The 13,612-nt window shown below is 32.7% G+C and overlaps 1 protein-coding gene across 2 annotated transcripts in view; it reads right to left on the bottom strand.

Moving 5' to 3' along the window:
• The window catches only part of LOC123316127 (dual oxidase), a 66,380-nt gene that overhangs the window by 51,854 nt on the left and 914 nt on the right, over positions 1–13,612 (bottom strand). The gene's annotated exons all lie outside the window — the stretch shown is intronic.

The following is a 13,612-nucleotide window of genomic DNA, read 5'->3' as shown; positions in this document are numbered from 1 at the left end:
CTCTGGACTTCTAGTTTGAGTGATAACATATTCTTTCTGAACTACAAAAGGTAAACTTTATTGTTTAAGTTTCATATTTTTGTACTACGATTCTTCCATATTGTTTCAATTCCAGGCTGATATGTCTGTATTTCTAAAAAAAAATGTTGAGTGGGGAAAATCATAGAAGCTTTCTACTATTCATTTCAAAAACATTCTGAATGAACAAGTAGAAACCAAGTGTTTTCAGCGTTTCATTTTTCGATAAGAACTGCAGTTCTTAGGAATAGTATCGTTTGAAAGTAATTTAACGAATAGTGCGGATTATGATGTTGCAATAAAAGAATTTGCAGGCATGAAAATAAAAAATTGATGGAATTGTCAGCTGAGGACAACTCAAAAATCAGAATACTAATTTTTAGCCAACGTTTCGTTTATACAAAACCATCACATTAATCACACAGCTAAGAGTGAGGTCGTTAAAAAACAATTTTTTTGATCTCATTCTGAGCTGTGTGATGAATTTGCATTTTGCCAGGCCCTGATGAAGTTTATGCATTAAATTAAAAACATTGGCTGAAAATTAGTAATCTGAAGTTGTCCTCAACCAGCAATCCCTTACTCATCAAAAAAATGAAAATAAAGAAAAAATGTTTACTTGAGTAGTTTTTCGGAATTTCATATTATATTTAATTCTTATCATTCGATAATGTTCTATTTTCATGTTAATTCTTCTCTTGTAGAAAGAACTCTTGTTGAGTTGCGTTTCCTTTTTTGTTAATTTTAATTCATTTGTTATATTTCAATTGATTTACTTTATGTTTCATCAATAAAATTTATGTTGGTTTTGAAAAAATCGAATTCTCATTGAAAAATTTGAAAAAAATTGAAAAAGTAGAGTAATTTCGGATAATTTGGCACACCATAAGCCTTTTTGGAAATAAAATATGAAATTTATAAGATCGAACAATCTTTATTCGATGTATCTCTTCATTGAACTTAAAAGTAAACAGCAATTATGAATTGAAGTTGGTGAATGTAAATTGTGAATGTGAATTTACATTCACCAATAATATACAGAAACATACTATGGAAGCATACATTGCCAAAATATGAATTGAAGCTAATTAACATCGAAATATAACTCAAACAACTCTTCTTGTCAAAATCAAATATTGGTTAGAATTTAAAAAAGGTAGGTCAATATGGCCCAGGCTTGGGTCCAGGCCATTTTAATGTGGGTTTTCTTCCCAATTTCACAAAAGTCGCTTTCTCGGCTGATAGATCTTCTTTAGATGCCAAACGTCTCAAAGTTGTTCGGGGTACATTGTAGAGTTTGGTAGCTTTCAGCCTTTCTATTAACCCATTTCCTTCTTTTCTCTTTTTCATGAACTACTTGCACCAAGTTTGTAGTTTCATTTATGCAACGGGTTTTCTTGGAGCCCTTGTCTTGCGAGAAAAAAAATAACCATTTAGAAAGACGAGATAACGTGATAACTACATAAGCCACCTACATAGTGGGCCATAATATTCGCAGGGTTCTTTTCTAATCATAAAGAATATAACCTAAGAATTTGAGGACAATTCTTTCAGAAAATGCCACTACAATATAGTCTTATAGATTACCTATATTACTATGCAACCGCAAAATTTAAAAAAAAAATGCATAACGAGAGAGAATAAGTTGAACCTACCTAAAATAAAAAATAAGATCTCTTTCGATAATTTTCGATTTCCGCACAGACTTCACACATGCGCACTCGGTGCGACACAGGGATAACTGAGATGGTCTTAAATGAAGAGCCTAGACGATATGGAGGTTACGTACCCCACTACAGTTGATTAGTTTTGAGTTTTGGAAAAATCGGTACAGGCCATATTGGCCGCATAGGCCATATTACCCGATACTACTCTATATAGAGGGGGCCCCGAAAGTTTTCAAGCGTAGGGCCCTGAAAATCGTAGATCCGCCACTGCGCCCACTCAGATGTTACCATAATTTATAAAGACGCTGTATTTCCTATACAGAGTGTGTCAATTTGAAAAGGTACCACCCTATATATCTCGGCACCATGCAAAATCAGAAAAAATTAAAAAAACGTAAACTTTGGTTCATAGGGGGACATTTTATATGGTTGCTTCCAATAAATTTGTATCAACCCTATGACCTGTGAGCGTGATGAGAGCAACCTCTAAACTCTAAAGTCTCAACTCAAATGAGGAAAGGATTGAGTGACACCTTGTTTTTAAGGTAATTAGATTGCCTTTCCGCAGATATACCAAACACTTGACCTTTTCAAAATCAGAGAAAAAGAGTAGAATATAGTTACGATAGCAAGAGTTGCAAGTGGCGTTTTGGAAAAGGCAATCGAATTACCTACCTTTAAAATAAGATGTCACTCAACCCGCCTTACCCCTACGAATTTAAGTTTACCTCTTTTTGCATTTTTTCTGATTTTGCACGAGGGCCGATATTTTGAGGGTGGTTCCTTTTCAAATTGACAAACTGTATATCGAGTGGTACCTATCTAGAAGGACGTGCAGAATCTACTCTTTAGTGAATATTCCATAATTTATTCGATTTTTCTAGTCCGATCATCTTCAGAGGGTCAATGTATTTTCACAAATATTTTCTATACACGTCTTATATATTTATAAGGAAAATGTATGTTAATTGTTACCGTATACAATGTGTACAATTAACACTTTCAGGGTCAGTCACCACTTTTGAAGAATAGCCAACATTTGATGGGTGCTATTGCTGTTGCCTTCTAAGTACTTTATTACTTCGTCTGTACAAATTGTGAATTCAAATTAAGGAATCATTAATTCTCGTAGAAGAGAACAAAGCGATAATATCTTCATTTGAACATCATCAACACAAGCTGCATTCTTATTCTTTGTAGCCAGCATAATTAGTAACAGAGTTTAAGGCTAATAGCCAAATAGTTTATGTGTTCAGCAAACAGAGCATTGAGATTATTTTAGATTAGTTGACTATAGTCAAGTGTCTATGGACACTTTTGAAGTATGAGGAAATCGACGATTTTCGAACTTAAATTGAAGTAGATTTTCTTATAGTTATTACGGCGTCCTCCAAAGTATGTTTGCATTATTTACATGAATACCTACTATATTTTTTTAATTATTTATTATGGTTTTGCTTACTGTCATCTATCATACAATGTTATAATTTTTAGTAATGCGGTTGACAGTCGCCGAATTTTCATTGCTCAAAAGGAAATAATACGACTTTTATTCGGATTGGCTCATAGGGACACCTTCAAACCTGTATATTCAGGAGACATAGTATTCTCACCTTTATTATGAGATTGTTGTTATATGTAATGGCAAATATTAATTTCATTGAAAAGAAGTCCATACAAGTAAATTTGCAACATCCGGGATACGTATTTGGGTTTAAAATTATTCAATCATCTACTGACCGATTACAAAGTCGATATGAATGACAAAAAATTCAAGAAAAAAAATAGCACATGTCTATTGTCTAAGGCATATTATAGTATTGAACAGTACCTGAATCATGATATATCTTTGTGTATTTGAAAATGTGATTTTCGTTAAATTTTTTATTGTTTGTGATCACACTATTGACTTGTCTCATACATTGTTGTAATGCCAGGAGGGACCAATAAAGATATTTATTTATTTTTTTAATGAGAAAAGAATGAAAATATTAATATCTATAAAATAATAAACTTCGCATTTATATTTTGGATATTTTATGAAAAGTTGGTAATGATTATGGTACATATATGAAAAATGTTATTTTCATTTGTGCTACTCAATGTGAATCAGATATGAAAAAGTTTTCGTTTCGTTTATTCATTTATTAAGGAATTATACCACGTGACTTTTCAGATGCGATTGAACGTAACTTATGTCTTTTTCCGATCACCTTTACAAACAGTACAGGGACGGAAAATAATGTAACTAAAAATGTTGCCAGAAGGTGCAAATTTTCACTGATTGAAGAAAAAATCAATAGATGGTATAGGTACCTACTGCACACAAAAAACAAAAAGTGAACAGAGAATTTATATTTCGATGATTCGTTCTGCTGGTTTTACTGTTCATTTTTAGTTGATTATTTTTAGTGTAAAATTCGTGAAATGGAAGAAGTATCGGTGCAGAGCCTAATTTATTTTTCCGGAAAATTGTGGAAAATATTTTTTTTTTCTTTCCAAATGTAATATGGTTGGCTTTGCCCAATTAACTACATTTTTCATGAAATATCCTTGAAAACTACCAATAGTAGTTCTGTAGAGAGAGAAAAATGCCATTTAGATTTAAATGTAGTGTAATTCCCTCTTAATGGTTTTAGAAAAAAAGTATTGACTATTGGGTAATGTATGTGTCAGTGCAGGGGATTTTCGTTTCCTAAAAATACATTGTTTTGATAACCGTATTGATTGGAGGGTATTTTGGGAGGAGTAGGTATACATTTTTATTTGAACCTTTTAGGAATTTGATTTGTTAGAATCAGAAACACAAAAATGAAAATAAAATATAACTGTTTGTAGAAACTGCGTAAAATGTTATACACAATTATTTTTTTAAATCTCGAAACAGTATTAATAAATTGGGGGAAAGGTGCCCAAGACGATACCCCTAAGCAAGAATTTACGTAATTCCTTAGTTTCTTCGGGTAGCACAAAAAAGAAAACGTGTACTCCTCTTAGAAGCATCCATCTTTCTATTGTCCTACCCGAAATAGTCGGTCACAAAAGGTTTTTTGAAATATTTTCGATTTTCCAAAACGTTACAAAAGGATCATCTTATACTCTTATAGACCCTGCTGTTTAAAGTGTTTCAGATGATCCCTGTCCCTGTGGTATGGTTAAGATGGTCCTAGGGATAATCTTGACCCCGTTTTACCAATTAGCTCCCAAATTTTCAAGAATGAAGTATGTCAAACAAATATCTGTGGGATTTTAAAATAATTTTATTGGACATAAAACATTATAAATTATCAACTGAATAAACAACTAAAAATCAACTTATAAGGTATAATATCACAAAAATTTGAAACGAACATGTATTCTAAGTGGTGGTTTCAATGCACCACCCAAAAAAGCTTATTTGAGATTCATCAAAATATTCAACATTTTCTGAAATAACAGAATAAAGTACGAAATTTCTCTTCTTATTGATCCATACATTCTAAGCTCCATGTCCTTCATTTGGCGCACGACCTCGGTTTCTTGTTCATTAATGAAAACAGTTTTTCTCACTCCCAGATATTTCACTGCACCACGAGCTATTTTCTTAATTTCTTTAGTCCTTCGTTTCAATGACAGCGACTCTGAAAACTCCCTACTCGCTCTTTTAATTGCCATTCCATTTTTAATAGCATCAATAGCACTAACCATTGATTCTTTGGACCATCCGCCTTGAATGGTTTTTCTTTGTTTATATTTATATTTACACGGCATAATTCCTAACTGAAAAATCTGTAAAAATTTATGGGTATACCCTTTTGACGAGTATAAGACCCCAGAACGGTATGTAAAAAATATTAAGGTGTAAGATGATCCCCAGGAATCAATCTTGTACGCAAGTTGGGGGATCATCTTGCCCCGAGTTCAACTTTTTCAATCAGCATTAGCTATTATAATCTATAATACAAGTCAAGAAAAATCCAAAATAAGCGTATAAGGAAGCAACAAATATGAAAATCATTGTTATCAACCATTCACAACGAAAGTAGCATAAGTTAACCTAATCTTTAGATTAAGCGGTCACAATTTATATTTTTCACTATGAATATCGACAATGTACTGAAAAATTGACTGAGATAGAAGCCTGGTAGAGGCTACGTAATGGCATAGAATTCAACCAGATGGCATTTTTTATGAGTCTGTAATCGAAAGGGATCATCTTACTCAAAGGGATCAAACTCGTTCACCTTTCCCTAATGTTATATTTTGGAGCCAATATCAGATAACATCATCGGCATGATGAGAAAGTTTTTGAATAGGAAGGCTGACAATTGCAGTTTTTTTTTAATGAAGATTTACAAGTAAATATTTGATGAAGGAATTTTATGAAGGCTTTGAAACGTCAAACGAATTCTGAAACTGGCCGATACTTGGTGAAAACCCATAATTGAACACAAAATGAGTTTTTAAACCACGACACGTGTTTCGCTATCATAATAGCATATCTTCCGGTGGGTGAAGGTAAACGGAAATATTTGGTATCGAAACGAAATATATAAGCAAGCATTTGACACTAGGTACTCCCAAGAATCTACAGAAGTAATAAAAGTTTCCAGAACTGCAAATTTTAGGGAAGGAACAAATCGGACTAGAGCTAGTAATGCTCATTTCCGGGGCGAATGAATCAATTTTGTGAAAACACAATTTGATGAAAACAAAGTGCCTGTGACAATAACTGTCATTTGATGTTGTCAAATTAATTCTCTACGAAATCGGCTAGATTATACCAGTGAATTAGGTACGTGGTCTGAATTATGGACATCTAGATGAGGCCATAAAACGGGTAACTTATTACTTTCATAAAGGTATGTGAGGTCGACGAAAAAATGTAATATGGACCTCGGGAAAAACTGTCTATATTGTCTCGCCTGCCTGCTATCCTCGGCTGCGCCTCGGTTATCAATTTGCAGGCTCGACTGAAATAGACAGTTTTTCGTCCTTGGTACATAAATAACTATTTTATGTATTTATTGAAACACCAAAATATTCTCCGTTCCTCGATGTAAACAAACAAAAGTGCATTAACTTTTTTTTATTTACAAAAATTGACACGAAGGGGCGTATCGCTTGTTTGGAATTCCCAATAGCGAAACATGTGTCGTTGTTTAAAAACTGATTTTGTGAAAATCCTATAAGCTGTCTTAAAGTCGAACGAATTCTTCCTTCTACCTTTAATCATTCCGATATAATTTGTTAGGCAACATTGTTTCAAAAAAAATTCCTTCTATCAACTACTACTACAATTTTCTTTTCCAATTTTCTCTCAAAGATGTACTCTGAAATTTTATCTTGTCTCTTTTACAAAGATTCCTTTTTGCTTATTCTTTCCTAACACTCAAGCTTCAACTAATTTAAATCAACATCCCGATCTCCACATGGAGATATAGCAATTGAAAACCAAACACCAAATGAACGGAAATACTCAACTTTGGCAGTTTTGGCATAGTAGGATGAAGCATAAAATGAACACATACTGTAATGACATATTAATATCATGAATGAATCTACAAAGAATTCTTTGAAATCACAGATGATGAAACTGTGATGAATTGAGTGAATTTAAAACATACTAAAAGTCATCATTTGGTACATCATTAACAATTAGGTGCCCATATATAAATATAAATGAGTTACATAAATGATTATTCAATTAGTAGTTCCAATTACTGTGAATAAATTAATCTGACCAGAATTGAGTAACTATTTCATTTATTGGTTACATATGGCATTAAATTGCCTCAGCAAGAATTTAAAGTTTTTTTCTAGTATGACGAACTTAGCCAATTGAAATAAATGTTTCAGATGTTCGCTTCACGAGGTAGGTCCTATTATACAGGGCGTCACACGATATTCGTTCTTTAAAATATTTTTAAAATTTTTCGAAATTCGAAGTTATGCTTTGGCTGTAGAGTTTATAGAGACATGACACATGTAAATTTTTTGAGATTCGTGACTTCCGGGTTCAAAGGCAGACACCAACTATAGTTTTTCAAGTAGCTCTAGCTCTAAATTTTATCATAAAAATTGATTCCTCATAAAATTTTGCGTTGCTTGAATGTCAAATTTTCTTTCAGCGTGAAATTACGAAAGAAAATCCGAAACATGAAGAACTTGAAGGTTTTCCATTCAAAAATCGTCGTTTGTGGCTTCCGTGAGGAAGAAGGAAAATTAAAGGCGTCCACCTGTGGACATAGGCCTTGCCTTGAATTTATTCTATCTTGAGCTAACTGGTGCCAATATCGTCATGTGTATGGAGGGTACCTTCTATAGTCATGTGTATGCTGTGATATCATATAGGTAATGTTAGGAGGTGTGAGCTCTACAATACCGTTTGGTGTCTACACCGTTTAGTGGTCAGTTCAAAAAGCGAAATGGTATATCTTCCATCAGAAACCACTAATTTTTATGGGATGTTCATTATAATTCATTGCATCTATAAGGTGTAATTGTAAAAATCTTTAACAAGTTTATTATATTTTTGTATTTTTTGTTTTTTTTTCTATAGCACTGAAGTCTTGAGTTTGTTGTTGTTACAGAAACAACCGACAAATCATGGGTCATGAAAGAATTGAACAAGTCCTAATGGTTATAAGAAGGGACACATTCTATTTAGGATGTATATCCAATCGACTGTGCAATAAATAATCCATATCTTAATGATATAATAGATAGTGAAATTTTCTCTGGTTTTCGCAATGTGTATTTGAAGGTAAGGGAATCGAGATAATCAGATGACATATTAAAACAATAATTTGATAAAATAATAAAAATAATTCTTTTAAAACTCCACTCCGAAAATAAAATTTATATCTCCTGAGTAACCTAGGACGACGACAGATAAATTCCTTAGAATAAAGAGAAATTTTGATGAACATGGGAGAATAGTTCAGCCGCATAGGGGAGACAAAATCATTACTGGAAACGAAAAAAACCAAAAAACATTATGGGTTTGATTTCATTCTTGGTAATCGAGAATTTTGTGAAGAATTTTTTTGTAAATTCAAGAACATAATTACTTTTGAAAAAACTCGTTTCGTCTAATATCTATAACCACGAATTGAGAATGTTTGTTCCAAAGTCAACCCTTTGTCAATCAAAGAAGCTGAAAATCAAATTAAATTGTATAAAGTGATATTTTTACCCTGAACACTTCCGAATGTTTGGCTTTGATGAGGGTCTAGTTTTTCATGAATTTTGAAAATCACACTGTACCTTCTGGTGAAAGCAAGAAATTATTTTTTTATAGTCAATCCGTCCTACTCTACCTCTGAGAAGAGTATGTACAGTTACTCCCTGTATATCAAAATAGAATGAATATACTTATCATTTGAACATTTCCCGGAAATCTGTACCTCGAAAGAGCTACTTTACTATTCATTTATTTGTGTATTAGAAGTCTCAGCAGCATTAGAAGCATTAGAGCAGCATTGGAGCCAAATTTGCACCTTTCTTTTCAAAAGGTACCGTCAAAAGGGGTGAAGTGGATATAGCGGGGTGAAGTGGATCAACCGTGTTTTCCCGCATATTTTATAGTGTAACTCATAGACAAGACCCTAAATTGCCGCGAAAAAAATCTGTGTCTACTGTTACCTCGTAAGATTGCTAACTCGTGCGTTGAATACAATTCTGGATGATCAGTTTTCTCACAAAAAAAAGTTTCGTACTCTTTCGAATAAACAGTTTTTCAATTGCTCAACTTCAATTTTATAATTGGCAATAACTACGATAGTAATTCTCACCTAAACTTTTACAAGTTACGTATAAACTAATTGGAATGTTATTCCCCATTTTGAAATCGAATGTAGCACCACAGTTCTTCAGGAAAAAAAATATTTGTTACATCACTCAAAAGTGAGGGGTAAAGTCGATCACCAATGATTTAGTCATGTTTGACCATGTTGCGTAAAGGCCCATGTCCTAGAAAATACCCTTTTAGTATATCTGCATGCAGAGGATATAGCTCTTGTGAAAAGGCACTAAATAATTCGTAAAATTCACCTTAGGCAAGTTACACGTGGTCGGCACATCTATACTCTGAAAGACAAAGAAGAGAGAATTGAATCTCTACCTATATGAAGACTGACTAGAGTATAGAGTACAGTCATATTGTACATTCATTCAGTGGCACAGCCAAGATTTTGTTAGGGGGAGAGGGCTTTACCCGAATGATCGTTCAATGTTTGTACTAGAAACAATTTTAATTGTTTGTATCTTTGTGGGGGAGTTGCCCACTTCCCTAGCTGCGCCAGTGCCTTCATTCAAGAGACTGTTTTTATGTTCGTTAGAAATTTATTTTCGTTATTTACTGTATTTTGTTTTGAAACAGAACATGTTTAGTTTTACACAGAAAGAATAAACATTTTTTTATTTTTTCAATGGTTCTAGTTCAGATTTTTCACAGCACCTGTTGGTCTTAGGACTCAAAATAGATTTTTTGTTTCATTTCATCTTATCCAATTCCACCCTCATATAGTTAAAGTGAATATCCATTGATTTTTAAAATGTGATCCACTTCACCCCAAAGTACGAGATGAAGTGGATCGCACTTCAACCAAAAAAATTTCGAAAACTGTGCAGCCAAAAATTTTGGTAAATAGGCCAATCGGTAGCAAAAGGATCATGGAATCTATATTATAAACGCCAGCCCGCTCGCCCTTATACTTTGAATCTTATTCCTAATAAATCTCGATTTTTGAACCACTTCACCCCGTTTGACGGTACTCCACTAAAATCAGGATGAGAATATTTCAATTACAGTATCAATGCCAAAATATATGTTTGTAATTATATCCAAGAATATGTGGGTTGAGTAAATTCATGGTGTATCACATCATATCATAATGAGAACGCATTTTTTTTTAACAAGGTTGAGTGAATGAACAAACAATCCCACATTTTCCCTCATGAAAAATTTATCACCATATTGGTTTTACCTTCACTATATAATCATAACAAGAAATTGCAAAATGAAAGAGCAAAATAAAGAAATACAATGATGAAGGGAGAGTCTTTGACTCGTACAAATATTTTAACAGTAGATTCTTGATGTCAAAAGAAACACTTTTTTACTATATTATTTCTTACGATTCGGCAGTTATAGAAAGATATAGCCATTATAAATTTTCATAATGGGCTCTGCCACCCCTAGAGAAACAAAATTTACTTCAGAATTACTAGCTGAATCCTAAATCTGTGTCAACACACATCTTCGGATCTTTTAGACAAAGTTGTATTCAGCCAAATCTACCTACCTAATTTTTCAAATTTCACAAATACTTTTTAATTTTTGGGACATCGCAAATTACTCGAAAACAGCGCATTAAACGAGGAAATATGAAGAATACTTTTATTTTACAAAACGTTCAAATATTCATTAAATATCGTCCAACTTAGTTTCAAGAGTTGGGTTCTTCGAATGTTTGGAATTTTATGGTACGTAATGGTCATAATGAAAAAACTAGAAAATATGGGTGGTATCTTATGTTCGAAAAAGATTCATCAAATAAATGAAAAACTATATTCCAAAATTCATTTCATTCGATAAAACAATTTGTGAGATAGAACTAAAATTTCATAAAACATATATTTAGGCATTTCAACAGCCTGTATCTTTTAAACCGATCTGATTCGGAAGAAATGGTAAATAAGTGTTTTTTGGTCGTCAAGCATCTACTTTTGAATTATGTGTACGAGTTAAAGTCTCACCCTCTATATATGATATACAGGGTGTATTTAAAGGTGATGCTTCTTTTAACACAACAAGGTGGAACTGGTCAAAATGAAGCGTTTCACTGAAAAGCAACTATACAAAAAGACAATGTTGAAAAAAAATTTATCGCGTGATGTCTGACTCAACTGTTATTTCGTTTCGGATTTTGACCTATTCGATTTTTACGTGGAATGAAAATAGATTGCCGAAATTTTCACATTATTCATTAGCTTACACGATTTTATGAAATGGCTCATTTCGGTACCAATTGACAGAAAAAGACTCAGGACACAAGTGTAAAAAAATAGAATATTAGTTCAAAATCTTATCAATAAAATTCGTCTGAATTATTCACAATTTTTTCACAATGGGCATCACAATCTTCTTCTTGTTCGAACCCTCCAACAATCGTCATAAAAATGGGATAAAAAATAATAGCACTTTGCAACATAAGCACTTTCAATAAACTGTCTCAATATTCTTTATTTTTTTCACATCAAATTGCACGGTACAACAATTCCTTCAAGTGACCTGATGCAACTAATAAGATAAACCCGGAAGTACTGAATCATTCATTGTCCAGCCATATGTTTATCTTTTGTTTCGTTTTTACGATGCCGGAGTCACCTTACTCACTCCCTACTAGAAATTTGATGAAATTTTGTCGAACTTCTAGGGGTTGTAGCTCAGCCATCTTGAATATATCATATAGACAATTTTTGGTGAAATGACTTAATTTTATGACTTCTACCTATGTAAAAAAAAACCTCACCTTTGAAAACACCCTCTGTGTGAATTGTTTTACTTTGAAAATCTAAAGAAAGGTAGCAGACAAATAAAGTTCGACTCTCACAATAATTGCAAACTGCTGAACTGAAAAGTTATAACAAGAAATTAAATTCGAATCACTATAACTATGAATTACCAGTTACGATGAAATGAAAGCATTCATGGATTCATGTTACACTATTGTTGGTAACACAGATTTCGTGTTTCATGGGTATAGATAGGTAGGTACATTATATGAAAAAATGAACCGTGAATTGTTTATTACAAAGCAGCAAGTGAGATCGTCTAGAATGTAAAAAACAACATCAATCTTAATTGACATATTTTGAGAGGCATAATAGAAGTTTCTGCCCTACATGCTCCATAAATCCGAATCAATCCAAAATAAAGTGCTTTTCTAGAATTTATTCGATTCAAAACAAAGAAAGCCATAAAAACGAATGAATTTATTGAAGTAAAAATGTGCACTTAATGTTGATTTCCATATTTCCGTTCAAAAACTGTGAATATCTTAGAGGCATTTGTCATGAAATTCCAGAAATTCTCTCTGAATCTGTTTTGAGTTTTAACATTCATGAAGCAAGTAGTCCAGAGAAGAAAAATTTTCTGATGTAAAAGTTGGCGCTAGATATTCCCAAAAACAAATATCTCTTCTGACTAGATTTGAAAGAATTTCAGAGTTTCCGACACAAATTTCGAATAATTCAGACCAATCGTGGATTTTAATAGAATAAAGTTTTCTAACAAAATACATATTTGATTTTCCAAAACTATCATTCGGAATTTTGATCAAATGAATGTTTTGATTCTTGTATACCGCTTTTTGTTTATCTAGCTCGTTCTAGTTGCTGATTATTGAATTTTTTTGTTTTATTTCTTGGTGAAAACACCAAACTATAGTTCGAAAATTATTGAATGGTGAAGAACTGTGGATCAAATAATCAAATGTATTTTCCCAGATTGAGTTTTTCACTCAACTATGGAAAATGGTAGTGTAAGTATTAAAACTCGTAAGATATGAATCTGTCATTCATTGATTCTAATTTTCAGTGCTCCGAAGTGGATAAAATTCTCAGGGAGTGAAGACAATGACTTCAGCAAACACTACTGACTACACCATGTGCAGTGAACATTTTACTGCAGGTCAATTGGGGACTGTTAATCTACGTAAATTGTTTTATGCAGAAAGCATCCCTTGCATGAACGGCCTATTAAGGGGAAATTATATACATACATTTTACAAAATGTATGGAATTGACCAGTCTAATATACTTTTCGAAAATTATCAGCTGAAATGAATTTTGATCTATACCTACATATGTAATGATTTGTCTCCACTTTTATTTTTTCTTCTCGAAAATGGATGAAAAAATTTGTTCTGACATGTGCATTA

Source organism: Coccinella septempunctata, chromosome 1 (assembly GCF_907165205.1).
Source record: "Coccinella septempunctata chromosome 1, icCocSept1.1, whole genome shotgun sequence".
Taxonomy (NCBI): domain Eukaryota; kingdom Metazoa; phylum Arthropoda; class Insecta; order Coleoptera; family Coccinellidae; genus Coccinella; species Coccinella septempunctata.
The sequence above is the reverse complement of the archived record's forward strand: the minus strand, read 5'-3'. Positions and strand labels throughout refer to the sequence as shown.